The 14,411-nt window shown below is 41.1% G+C and overlaps 1 pseudogene; it reads left to right on the top strand.

Annotated features, from left to right (window-relative positions):
* Positions 1-602: 602 nt before the first annotated feature.
* On the top strand, positions 603-9,878 carry LOC125838392 (uncharacterized; annotated as a pseudogene).
* The last annotated feature ends 4,533 nt before the right edge of the window (positions 9,879-14,411 follow it).

Here is a 14,411-nt window from a genome sequence, read left to right as displayed (position 1 = left end):
CTTTAGTCAATTATTTCCTAATTTTACCTTTTCTTTTGTTTTTGTTTTATTTAGGTTTCTGCTTTAGTGTATGCCAAGTACACGAAGTCGAGGCGGACCACTGATCCCATACGATCCAAAGTTGAGGAAAACTTTGAGAAAGATGAATAATCAAGGGGTCCGTGATAACCCATTCATAAAGGAGCCTGAATAATGAGAATGCTCAGGTTTAGGGTCATAACCTACTTGGAGATGCATTGAGGGTGCAGGCTCCACCTGAACCAAGACTCCGTGATAATTGCAAGGTCGAATTCAACACTGTCGAATCTGAAGGACCCATTGTTCTTCCTCCTCTACCACCAGGGCATATATTTGTACTGACTAGCAGTTTGATACAGATGCTTACATCGAGGGGTTTATTTTCTGGTATGGCTTCGAAAGATCCACATGGGCATATGGCCAAGTTGAGGAGCGTTTGCAAGAGTTGTGTGGGGCGACCAGAGTTAGATATGAACGTCATAGGGTTGAGAGTCTTCCCTCTATCATTGACCGGTGATGCTGCTGTATGGTTTTCTGAACTTCCGTACTCGATTCATACATGGGACCAATTGCACAAAGTGTTCATGGCCAAGTACTTCCCGTTGTCAAAGAAGCTGAACTACAAAGATAAACTCAACAACTTCGTGGCACTACCGGGAGAGTCTGTGAGTAGTTCGTGGGACAGGATCACTGCATTCATAAAAAGTGTTTTGAACCACTGTATTGATGATGAGTCACTGAAGGAATATTTCTACATAGGTCAAGATGACAATGGTAAGGTAGTGCTTGATACTATCACTGGCGGATCATATGGTGAGTGCACTTTTGAGGAGATCACTGAGAAACTGGAGAAGATTTCTCGAAACAATAAAGCATGGAGCACTCAGAAGTCAAACACTGGAAGAAGCACTTTTGCAGTTCAAGCTACACCTTGGCAATCTGCCGATGACATTCGTAAGTAGATGGCTCAGATAAGGACAGAACTTGGGTTGGTATTAAAGCATGTAAGCGGAGCTCCAGAAAAGGTAAATGCGGTGAATTACTTGACTAGGACTCCACCACCACCAGTAGAGCAATGCTATTATGAGAAGGATGCATACTTGGTGAATGATCAGATGGGGGTTTTCCGAGCCAACGCCCAAGGTTCCAACTCGGATAATTGGCACCAAGGGTAAGGAAACCAAGGTCGGAACTATGGCAACTACAACCGAGAGGGTCAATATGTCCGGAATGGGAACTACAACCGCGACAATAACTACAACCGGAACAACAATGGCAATAGAAATGAGAGGGTTGGGCCTTATGTTCCACCTGCAAATTGGGAGTCTGGTAATAGGGAAGCTGGAGGTAGTATATCACGGATTGAGGATATGATGCAAAAGATGATGAAGAGGTTTGATTCAACTTATGAGAATGTGAAGGAGATGCAGAATGACTTGTCTAGAATTGGTAAAAAAGTTGACGCCCATGCAGTGTCGATCAAGAAACTATAGCAGCAGATGAATCAGTTGTCCACTACAGTAAACCCACGTCAGTCTGGCACACTTCCTAGAAACACAATACAAAATTTGAAAAATGATGGGTATTCTATGACAATCACTACTCGAGGGGGTAAACAGACCATTGATCCGCATATGCTGTCTGAGGTTGAAAAGGATGATGATGAGATTGAAGTTACTGGAGAGTCCAAGAATGCTATAGAAAAGGAAGCGGAGATAACCCTAAAAGTTGTCCCTATGCCTAGACCTCCACCTCAATTCCCACAGAGGTTGGTAAAGAAGAATGAAGAAGGGAAATACCGCAGGTTTATTACTATGTTGAAATAACTTTCCATCAATGTTTCGTTGAAAGAAGCTTTGGAGCAAATACCTGGGTGTGCAAAATTCATGAAAAATTTGGTGACTAAGAAGAGGGCCGTAAGTTTTGAAGAGAATGATAGGTTGCAGCATTGTAGTGCTATTGCTACGAGGTCGCTTGTGCAGAAAAAAGAGGATCCTGGTGCCTTCACTATTCCATGTATGATCGGTTGTTGCATTTTGCTAAGGCGTTGTATGATTTGGGTGCTAGCATTAATCTGATGCCACTGTCTATTTACAAGAAGTTAGGTTTAGGGGATTCAAAACCGAATGCGATGCGATTGCTCATGGCCGATAAAACTGTGAAGAGGCCCATTGGTGTGCTCCAAGATGTACTTGTTAAAGTGGAGTCTTTTAACTTTCCAACGTATTTTGTGATACTTGATTGTGAGGTTGATTTTGAGGTTTCCATCATCCTTGGGAGACCATTCCTTGCTACTGGGCGCACTTTTGTCGATATGGGGAAAGGGCATATGAAGTTCTGATTGAATAGTGAAGAGGTAACTTTTAATATCTGTAGGTCCATGAAGCAGGAAAACGATCTCAAATCAGTGTCAGTGGTGACTCATATTATGGAGCGAGGTTCTGATGTGTCTATTGAAGAGCAGTTGGGTGTTGATGCACTTGCAGCGGTAATGATGAATTGTGATGGTGATGGTATTGAAGACTTTGATGAATTGGTCACCGCACTTGATAGATTCGAATTCCGTTCCAAACCAAAGAAATTAGAGTTAGATATGAAGAATCGCGACTCTGTGATTTCACGTATCAAGACACTCATCCAATACTAAGTGTCAACGATCGTTAGTCAGTAATATAACCCAACTAAATGAGTTGGGGTCGAATCACACATGGAGTGGTTTGCAATTGAGAATCAATAGAAAAGTAAGAACATGCTTAAGTCAATCATAGGAATAAAAAGTTACAAAGAAAAACATAATTCAAGTTTGGGGTGACACAAGTGTCAAATATCAGGGGATTTTGTTTGTATTATCAACTAAAAACAACAAATAACACGAAAATAGCAAATATGGAGACGGGTTCTTGGGATGTGATTGGATTATGGGCAAAGGTAAACAACCGGGTAATTGCAATTAATAGTAAACAACTGCAAATCAGTGAATAAGCTATACTTTAGTGGGGATAAACTTTCTCTCGAACAATTTACCCCGAATCAAATTGGTTTCTCTCGAACACTAATAAGCAGCAATTAAGCACAACCTTCGCTTTAGTCCATTCACTATCTCGAGCTGAATGTGTGGAAAAAAGTTTAGGATTCACTCTCTCGAGCTGAACCCATGACAACCCAATACTCACAGACCATCGATTCAGTAATTTTGGTTTTAAAACCTCTCTCTCGAGCAAGCCAAAAACACTAAGTTAAGATTGTACTGGCAACTACAACCCATTAAATTCCACCACAATTACTGAACGAAATCACCTTTAAACAACAAGTAAACTATCAATTAACAATACCCAACAGTTAAATCAACCCATAATCACATAATCACACCCTAAGAATTGGGGTTTTAGCTAGACATAGTAAAAAGGTAGAAATCGTTACCAAATTGTGTTTCCATCAACTGGGTACGATTAATATTGTCTTTACAAAGGTCTAAGATGAAGAATCTTTAACACCCACTTCCAATTTCTTAGAAATGGAAATCTTCAAATCTTCAAAGCTAAGGAAATATTTTCTCCAAAAACTCAGTTCTAAGCTCTCAACTTAAAAACTGAATAATAATGAAAACTATTGAATGCTAGATACTAAACTAAGAATTTTAAAAATGTATTTATAGTTGCCAAAAAATGTGTTGAAAAGGACCATTCGACGCAATAAGTCGGGATCGCCGATCCACTCGGCGATCCCCCCTTTGGTCAATTCCATCGCCTTTTTACTTTGGCCTTCAGCATTTTTAAGTTTTGTAACTTTGGGTGATATGACACTGCATCGCAGAACTGTTCGGCGACTCACCGACTGCTCATTTCTATCGCCGACTTGACTTTCTCCTTCAGGGCTTGGCACACTGGAACATTAGGCGAGACAATGGCCATTCGGCAACTCACCCAATGGGTTAGGCGATCCTCATGACTTCTTTTCTTCGTTCTTTCAACTACCTTGTTTCGTTTTGCTCAATAGTGTCCATGTTTTGTTCTTCGATCCAAATACCTGAAATTCAAGGATTTACATCAGTTATTGGCACACAATTTGCATTTGAGGACACTAAATCTATTAAATTAAAGCCCTCAATGAGACTAAATTGTGTACTCATCACTCTTCACCCACAAAATCGTCTGTTGAAGAGGCCCCAAAGTTGGAGCTTAAGGCTCTACCATCACATTTGAGGTATGTATTCTTGGGGAGAGATGGTACTTTACTGGTCATCATTGCGGCCGATTTGAATGCAGAACAAGTTGAGGCTTTGGTTTCTGTATTGAAGAGGTTCAAGCGGGCTATTGGTTGGACTATTGCAGACATTATTAGGATTCCTCCTGGCATTTGTTCTTATAAAATCCAACTCATGTCAGATCACAAGCCTAGTATTAAGCACCAAAGCATATTAAATCTGCCTATGCACGAGGTAGTGAAAAAAGAAATCAATAAGTGGTTGGATGTTGGAGTCATTTATCCTATTGCAGTTAGTAGTTGGGTTTGTCATGTTCAGTGTGTGCCCAAAAAAGGTGGGATTACTATGGTACCTAATGTGAAAAGCGAGCTTGTTCCGATGCGGCCAGTTACTGGATGGAGAGTATGCATGGACTACCGGAAATTAAATGTTTGGACAGAAAAAGACCATTTTCTTATGTCGTTCATGGATCAAATGTTGGACCGCCTTGCTGGTAAGGGTTGGTATTGTTTTCTTGATGGTTATTCGGGCTACAATCAGATCTCCATAGCTCCGGAAGACCAAGAGATGACCACATTCACTTGCCCTTATGGGACTTTCACCTTCAAATGGATGTCATTTGGGTTGGGTAATACTCCAACGACCTTCCAGCGTTACATGATGTCGATATTTTTTGATATGGTGGAGGACACTATTGAGGTATTTATGGATGATTTCTTTATGGTAGGTGACTCATTTGATGGTTGTTTGGATCATTTGGCCGAGGTACTTAAACAGTGTGAAGAATGCAATCTTGTGCTCAATTGGGAAAAGTGCCACTTCATGGTGAAAGAGGGGATCGTTCTGGGTCATCAGATTTCTGAGAAGGGAATTGAGGTTGATAGAGCAAAGGTCGAGGCATTAGAAAAGCTTCCACCACCTATCTTTGTTAAAGGTGTTAGAAGTTTTCTTGGGAATGCAGGCTTTTATAGGAGGTTTATCAAGGATTTCTCCAAAATTGCACACCCATTGTGCAAATTGCTCGAAAAAAAGTGTAAGTTTGATTTTGATGATGCTTGTCTAAGAGCATTTGGAGAGTTGAAAGAAAAGTTAGTTTTCGTACCTATAATTATTTCACCGGATTGGGGGCAACCGTTTGAAGTAATGTGTTATTCGAGTGGAGTGGCGCTTGGTGTGATATTGGGACAGAGGCGAGGGAAAATTATTCATCTTATTTACTATGCCAGCAAAGCTCTAAATGTGGCTCAAAAGAACTATATAGTAACTGAACATGAACTCCTTGCTATGGTTTTCGCATTTGAGAAATTTCGATCCTACTTGCTTGGTACTAAGGTTATAGTGTATACTAACCATTCTGCATTGAGGTATTTGATGGTTAAGAAGGATGCAAAGCAAGGTTGATTATATGGGTGTTGTTGCTGCAGGAGTTGGATTTTGAGGTGAAAGATAGAAAGAGGACAGAAAATCAAGTTGCCGATCACTTGTCCAGATTAGAGGAAGAAGCTATGCTCAAGCTAGGAGATGGGACTGAAATTGATGATACTTTTTCGGATGAACAAGTATTGGTTGCTTCTCATGATCTGATTCCTTGGTTCTCAGACTTTGCTATCTACTTGGCAAGTGATCTGGTGCCATCAGATTTGTGTTTTCACCAAAGGAAAAAGTTTATGCATGGGATAAGCCTTATCTGTTCCGTATTTGTGCTGATGGGATTATTCGTTGCTGTGTCCCCGAGGTTGAGATGATGAGTATATTAGAGGCATGTCACTCTTCGCCTGTTGGTGGGCATCATAGTGGTATTCGGACTGTGCATAAAATTTTGCAGTCTGGGTATTACTTGCCTACCATCCACCAAGATGCTCATGATTTCGCCAAGTCTTGTGTTCGGTGCCAAAGAGAAGGAGGAATTTCAAAAAGGCAAGAGCTTCCTATGAATTCGATATTGGTGATTGAGTTGTTTGATGTATGGGGCATTGATTTTATGGGTCCATTTGTGAGTTCACATGGGATGAAGTATATTCTTGTTGCGGTTGATTATGTGTCGATATGGGTGGAAGCAATTGCGCTTTCAAACAATGAAGGTAAAAGTGTCACCCCCTTCCTGAAAAGAATATCTTCTCCAGATTTGGTACACCTAGGGCGATTATCAGCGATGGAGGTTCCCACTCTGTAATAAGTTGTTCAAAGCGTTGCTAGAGAAATATGGAGTCCGTCACAATACAGCCACTCCTTACCATCCGCAGTCTAGTGGGCAAGTTGAAGTGTCCAACAGAGATATAACGCAAATCCTTGCAAAGACTGTGAATGCAAATAGAACTATTGGTCAATGAGGCTTGATGATGCTCTATGGGCCTATCGCACCGCATTTAAGACTCCCATAGGTATGTCCCCCTACAAACTTGTATATGGAAAGTCTTGCCATTTGTCGGTAGAGCTAGAGCATAAGGCTATGTAGGTGCTAAAGAAGTTGAATTTGGATTGGGGGGCCGCATCGAGTCAAAGAGTGAATGACATGAATGAGCTTTATGAGTTTCGCCTAAAATTTTATGAAAGCTCAGCCTTGTACAGTGAGAAGATGAAGAAGTATCACGATCAAAAGATTGAAAAGCGTGAATTTGTTGTGGGTGATCTAGTGCTTCTATTCAACTCAAGGTTGTGCTTGTTTCCAGGAAAGCTCAAGTCCAAGTGGACCGGGCTATTAATAGTCACTCAACTGTTCCCACATGGAGCGGTCGAGTTCGAGAACAAGGAGGGAACAAGGTTCAAGGTGAACGGGCAAAGGATCAAGGTCTACATGGGGAAAGAACAGAGTGTGCAAAAAGTGGTTGAGGCCTACTACCTTGATTAAGTCTGAGTAATCAAAGGGCTTGCGTCGTGCCGCGACGTTAAATCAAGCACCTCTTGGGAGGCAACCCAAGATGTACAATCTAGCCAACTATAGGTTTTTCTTTTCGATTTAGGAGTTTTCTTTGTTTATTTGAATTTTTGTAATCCTTTAAATAGGTGTTTTATTTTTGTATTAGTGTTGGCTTGATATAGCATAGGGTCCGTGTCTAAAAAATGTCCAAAACTGTAAAAAGAAAGGCCTAACGGTTGCTACATGTGCAGGGACGAACAACTGAATCTGCAGAGAACAGGTTGTGCAGAGGTCTACGGACCCCATCGATGGTCCGTGGGCCCATCCACGAACCGTGAATGGTGTCCGTAGACCCCCAGGTAAGTCCTCAAAACTTCTAAGTGTAAGAGTGACCTACGTTCCGTAGGTCGATCCACGACCTGTAGACGGGGTTTCGTAGGTCCAAACATGAGGTTCTGCTGACCGACCCGGACCCCCTTTTAATAAAACTCTTCATTTTAAATTCATCCCCCACAACCCATATTCCCTCCTAATCGTTTCTAACCCTTCCAAATCCCAAAACTCCTTCATTAATCCCCTAAATCACTCCCATCTCCCATACATATCCTCTCATCTTCCATAATTCTTCTCCCCTCTCCTAAAATCTCCCCATTCTTCCTTCACAAAAGAGTTCAAGGTCTGGGTTCGGTGTCAAAAGGTTCGAAAAAGGTCTAAGGAGTTCATTGTATCACACAATCACCCATTTCTATTACTTGTAAGGTAAACGACTTCACTCCGACTTTGAATTCTCTATTCATTGTTATTTTTATGAAGTCACGAAGTGGATCTTGACCTTGGGTGGTAATATTTTGTGTGTAAACAATGCTTTGTATGCTATAAACACCCTTGGGATGATAGAATGTGATTTTGTTGTCTTTTTAATCGAAATAACTCAATGTAAATAGTCTAAATGGAAGTTTCGATTAGGGGGATACACTGATTGGTTTACCAGCTGACTTTGAGTCCACTTCTACTTCCGGCTCCGACTGCATCTGGCTCCAGTTCTGATGGCACCAATGCTTCATCCTCCGAGGCTAGTAGTGCAGGGGACATTCCAGTGCCACCAAACACCGATCCTGCTCCAGTTGTTAAGGAGCCAAACAGATGGTGTGTGAATGGTCAGTGGCAGATATACAGAGACTCTAGAATGCTAAATGAGAAGGAGAGAATGGCTCGATTGGTTACAGAGGAGCGTCGGGTATTCACATGCAACCTTCATACTCTGCCCGACATCCATGATCTCTTCCAGAGGAACATGTGCGAGTGGATAGCCCGTAGCCCAGGGTCCTTCAGTAAGGAGATCGTCAGGGAGTTCTATGCTTCATATGCAGCCACCCTCCAAAGTTCTATTGACAGACTGGCCAAGCCTTCCTCCCAGCCTCCACTCAAGGCTACACTAGTGCGTGGCTTTTCAGTTGATAGATCTGAGACTACTATCTGGAGGTTCCTCTACGGTCCGGGCCACACTCTGCCAATCAACACAACCGAGTTCGATTATCACTGGGACATTGTTCAGAGTGGGGAATTCCAAAATAATGCAGAACAAAGGGAGACTCTATTGCGCTGGTTAGCCTGTCACATTCAGGCGACAAAGACCCATAATATTGGTCTAATTCGGGATGAATCCAATGTAGTTGCACCACGCAGAGAGCCGCATGTTAAGGTTCCACCATTGAGAGCGGACTTGGTAGCAGCTGTGGAACAAATGCAGGGTGAGAAGCTTGCCTCTCCAGCCGGGAAACACATTAGATATTTACCTAAACCAGTAGGTCCTTAAGCGGATCACACGTTAGCCCAAAATGTTGGTCTCTAACTAGAAAAGTAAATGCTTGAGCTTGAGAAGCTTCTGGTCAAGTAGGCCCATAAAATTCACTAGGATAAGCAGTATTATTGAACCAGACAAAACAACAAGCAATGAAACCAAAGACGGCTAAAACCCCTAAACTATAAGATAAGTAAGCCTCTCCAGACCATACAAGTGCGCGTCGAGGCCATGCGAAGGATGCCCCGGCTTCCCATTCTCCGGCCTCCAATCAGGCCCCTAGTGCCTCTCGAGACACTCACTCTTCAGGGTCTGCTACCGTGTCTCTAGCCCGTATCCAGAAGCTGGAGGCCCAGATGGCTACACTACTTCAGCATGTGAGGCCTTGGATGCAGCGTTTAATTGAGGAGTTCACGACTAGGGTTGAGCAGCGAATGGAGCAGATGATGGACCGTAAGGTTCATGCCGTTCACCAGCGCCTTGATGCATTTGAGTTGCGCATTTTGGAGTGACCAACCCCCACCACAGATGTCTCTGTTTTCCAGATAGAGTTAGCTAGTCTCCGGGGTGATCTTGACATCCTCCTAGCTCCATCAAACACTGAGCCTAAGTCGGCCACCACAGCACTGGTTGATAATACGGTGTTAGATGCTTTATTTGGAGATGAGATGCCTCCACCGGCTTCTTCCTGTCATGCTGGGAAGCTCCCCCGCTCCATTTGGGCTTCTGATGATACTAAGGCTGGGAGAGTTAGCAAGAGGGAGCACCAAGAGACTAAGACGGCTCGAAGGGCATCCATCATTGATAAGGAGTTGCGGCAGCAAAGGATTAGGGAGTTTGGTGTTGGTGCCTCTTGCAGTGTGAGCACTACTGATGGTGCGGCGAGGGTTAATGTTAGCACTACTGATGGTGCTGAGATGGTAGAAGTGGGCACTACTGATGGTGACCTAAGTGTTGATCTAGCGAGTTTCGGGAAACCGGACCCACCCACTTGTTGATAGGTCTTCGGCGCTATGCGCCACAAGTTTGCTTCACCCGATCCTTTATTCTTTACTTTTGTGCATTGGGGACAATTGCACTCTATTTTTTTTGGGTGAGGTAAATGGGTTGTGAGTGATAGGGTGAAGTCTGAGTAACCCAACTCATAATCCTCTCTTGGGGTTTTCTTGCCTGTGTTCTTTTCCCCCAAGAGACTGTTTTAATTTCTGTTGAACCAGCATGTTTAGGAATGTATGTGTAAGAGTAAGTAAAAAAATGAAAGCATGATGGCATGAAAAGCATGAGAAAAATGATCCCGGTCCAAAAATGTTGATAAGCTGAATGTGTAGGATCTCAATGTGACATGATAAGAACCGATTTGACCTCATGACTTAAGCTGAAAACTTGGACTGGGTAATCTGATAATGAAACAATATGCTAAGAGTGTGTGAGAATGGTTGAATGTTCAGACAGTTTGTGCCAATCTAGAACTTGCCCCATTGATCCTGCTAAGATGATCTAGGTTAGGAGTTGGGAAGTGATCTTAGGCCATTGGTCAAATTAGTCCACTTAAGCGTAAAATGATCTAACCAAATGAAATCAATGTTCCCTTTGATCCAAATATTTGAGCCTTAAATAGACCATTTTTTTATTCACCTAACTCACCTTTCCTTAAAATACTGTCTTGGCCTCGATCCATCTTTGGATATGTGCACCTTGACTTAGGCCAAAAGCCTAAGTTGAGGGTGGCTAAGCCAAAAGTTACCTTGATCTTGGCCCTGGTCCGACATCGGACATTGTGCACCTCAACTAATGCAAAATGCATAAGTTGAGAGTGGCTATAAAAGACGAAACCAAATGCAAAAAGGGTATGAAAAGAGTTTTGTGTTGAAAAGAGAAAAAGAAAAGAAAGAGGATGTGACTTTGTGCAACAGAAGCAAAGAGATGATAAATAACAATGTTGAAAGAAAGAAGAAAAATAAAGTAAAAGAAAGAAAAAAAAGAGTCAAAAGTCAAAAGTCACATCCATGTTGAAAGAGTTAAGGGAAAGAAAGTAAAATGAAAGGATGCCAAAAATAAGTCAAGGAAGAGGTAAAAAGCCAATGTAATGTCAAGGAGGGAAGAAAGTCACTAAAAAGTATCTAAATGTACCACACTTGACTCTGAGGCTACGTTACAAGCTAAGAAACTCCTATAGTGATCCTAGAAACTAGTTTGGAGAGTCTAAGCAGTGAAAATAAGGGCAAGCCTATGGTATTGAGCACTAACTGTACTTGAATTCAGTTCTGAGCGTGAGTGTTGAATGAATCCTAAAACTCTAAAATTCATCTCTTCTGTGCGAAAAGGATTTCGTTTTAAGTGAGGGCACTAGTTACTTTGTCGGAAAGTTGGTACCTTGGTGATTGTTAAAAGTGTATGTTGTGGTGTCTGCTGGTCGATTTGTGTCATATCTATCCGCATGAATTAGCTTGTTGAGTCTAAGAGAATAGATTTGCACTAGAAAAGGTGGTCGGGATAGAAAGTCATGTGATTGTTTGAGTTTGAATGTCTGCTTCTACACAAGTGTCGTTTAGAGTCTTAGTGTGTCGCTTGAGGACAAACAACGAATTTAAGTTGAGGGTTTTGATATACCGTGATTTTATGGTATTTTTAATACATTTCACTTAAGCGTTTTGTGTGTCTAGGGACATTTTGTATTAGAATTAATGTTTAATGTGTCATATTTGCAGGAAATAGGCTTGGACGAGGTCGAGAGAGATGACAACTGAATTTATGTAGAAGGAGCCACCCACGGAGGTGACCTACGGACCGTAGGTCCAGGCACGATCCATCGTGGGTAGGCGTGGAATGATCTTCAGGGAATTTTGATCAAGTGTGGAACCACGAAGGCCTTTGATGGAGAGTAGGTCAACCCACAGGCCGTCCTGCACATCCTTTGTTTGTATCAGAGATTTGGAGTCCCAGTACCTGAAGAAAAGTTCCAAGTGTGGAGCCACGGAAGGGGACCCACAGACCGTAGGTCAACCTACGGTCCGTACTGCACACTCGTCGTTTGTATCTGAAAGTTGAAGGTTCCAGCTTCTTAGAAAAAGTCTAAGTCTTGGGCTACGGAAGGGACCTACGGACCGTAGGTCAGTCTCGTCGATCGAAGCAGCGTCCAGCAATTTTATTTCCGTATTTCATTTCCTTTTTGTTTAGGACAAATTTTTCTATAAATAGGGTATGTAAACCTAGTTTTTGGAGGTTAGACACCATAGTACAATTTTAGTTCTTGGTATTTTCTTGGGAATTAACTTGCAAATTTGGCAATTTTATTTCCTAATTTCGGTTTATAAGAATTTTTCTTTGAATTTCAATTGGAGATTACAGGTTTCTTCTACTCAATACGTAAGTTCATGAATTCTTATTCTATAATTATGAATCATGGTCTTTCAAGCATGAGTAACTAAATCCACAACTAGGGTTGTGGGAACCATGAGCAATTAACAACATATGAATAATAACTAAGTAATTCTTGACTAGTGTTGATGTATGTATTGGTAATTCTTTTGTTTAGAAGTCTTTTTAATGAGTGAACGCGTTAGAGCTCGCTTTGTTGCTACTTGATGGACCAAGGAGGTAGTTAATAAGAAAAGAATTATCAACAGAGATTTAGTGTGATACTATCTAATAGTCTAATGTCAATTGGTGCGAGGATAAAAACTAAGTCATACATTGATGTGATGTCTAATTTGAGGTAAAGGTAAGGGTTAGTAAATTATACACACGTAGCCGGACCAAGGTGCGAAGTGAAATTCCCTATTTGGTGGACCAAGAACTTAAGGATACCTAACTTACCACTTTGCATGTGATACACTAGGAAAGGATTACTATTATTAGAATTACCGCGTTAAGAGCTTATTGGGAACATATACACCCTAGTTTGTCTCTCTCATTGATAACAACAAAGTTCGAATTTTGCTCACTTGTTACTTAACAACAATCAGTTATTTGTTTCATAACCCCCCCCCCCCCTCTTTACTTACTTGTCTTGGAAATACCTTGACTAAACAGAAATAATAGTGGGTTAAGTTTAAGTCTAAACCATATTCTTCATGGGATCGACCCCAACCTACAAGTTGGGTTCTTTACTAGATAACGATCGCTTATACTTCTTTAGGGAAGTGTAATTTGAGTGTATCAGCTATGTATTATGCTAGTTATCTCATTTAGTGGATGACAATCAATTAACAAATCAGTGATTACAGGGTTAAATGAATAATCATGGTCACCCGACCTCTAATCTGCTACAGTAATTGGCAGCCTAACTAGATTGTTGTGAGGGTATAGACTAAACCATTTATCGAGCATTACGTTTTCATCATGTCCATTAACCAAGTAAGGCTTCTAGGTATATCGCTATCATATATTTAAATCAACCCTAAACCTAGAGAATATCATGATCCTTTTGACCCACGTTTTATCCTCTTATTCCTCTCCTGAGTTTAATTCAGACAATACATTTATTTCAACGGTGGCCAGTCACGAAATACTAAATCAAGAACAAAAGAGAGATTTATACGATAATCAAAATCAATCCATCAATACCAATAAAATACAACTATCATGTATCTGCAACCCTAGAACAAGGGTGTACCTACTAATAGTATGATTCTCAATATGAAAATATTCAATTAACATAGAAGATATCGACCAGAGTAACGTTTAGGAATTAAACCTAAGAACAATTGAAATAGTTCCCAAAGTCGTTGTTCTTCAAAACCTAGATAAAGAATAATCAAAATAATAAAATCCGAGTGTATTTTTAATTAGGAAAAATCGGCAGTAAACTGAAGCTCAGGTCACCAACGCGGAGACGCCTTTTAGTTTCAACTTCTATTACATTCCTCTTCTCCGCGATGTGGAGAGGATACAGACTCTTTTGTCTCAAAATCATCACATGAGCGAATAATATATTTCCTCTTCGCGACGCAGAGAGGATGCACTGCATCATATTTCGCTTCATAATGGCTTCCACTTCTATTTGGAACCTTCTTACTTATGCTCTCACGCTTGGACCCACTCTTCACTTACGATTTTGACTTTTCTGCGTGTTTTCTCCTTGTTTCCCAACCTACAATTGCTAATCACAATGGTTAGTCCAAATGAAATATATGACTCAAATACTATTAAAAACTAAAAAAAAATATTAAAAACTAGGCCAAATCATGGGTGTTATTTGGTTCCAAGGTATACAAATACACCCAAAATCATCACCCCACATTTAGAGCTTTGTTCTTCCTCGAACAAATTTATCATGCTAATCCTAGACCTAGACTCACTCATACTAGCATTTGTGCTTCCACAACTTTCTTTCATGATTTTTTTATCAAATCAAAATACGCATGTTTTCATTCACACTAGACTTTGGCCAACCTGAAGACATCACATGACATAAAGTATTGACTCGAAACTTTTAGCAACCTAAACATTAAACTTCAAGCCGACCATCAGATATCAATTATCTTTCATAAAACAACTTCCCCTCATGCAAAGAAAGTAGTCCACAACTC

The sequence above is a fragment of the Solanum verrucosum genome, unplaced genomic scaffold (assembly GCF_900185275.1).
Source record: "Solanum verrucosum unplaced genomic scaffold, falcon-dt-bn FXZP01000150.1, whole genome shotgun sequence".
Lineage (NCBI taxonomy): Eukaryota > Viridiplantae > Streptophyta > Magnoliopsida > Solanales > Solanaceae > Solanum > Solanum verrucosum.
This window is presented reverse-complemented; position numbering and strand designations above follow the sequence as displayed.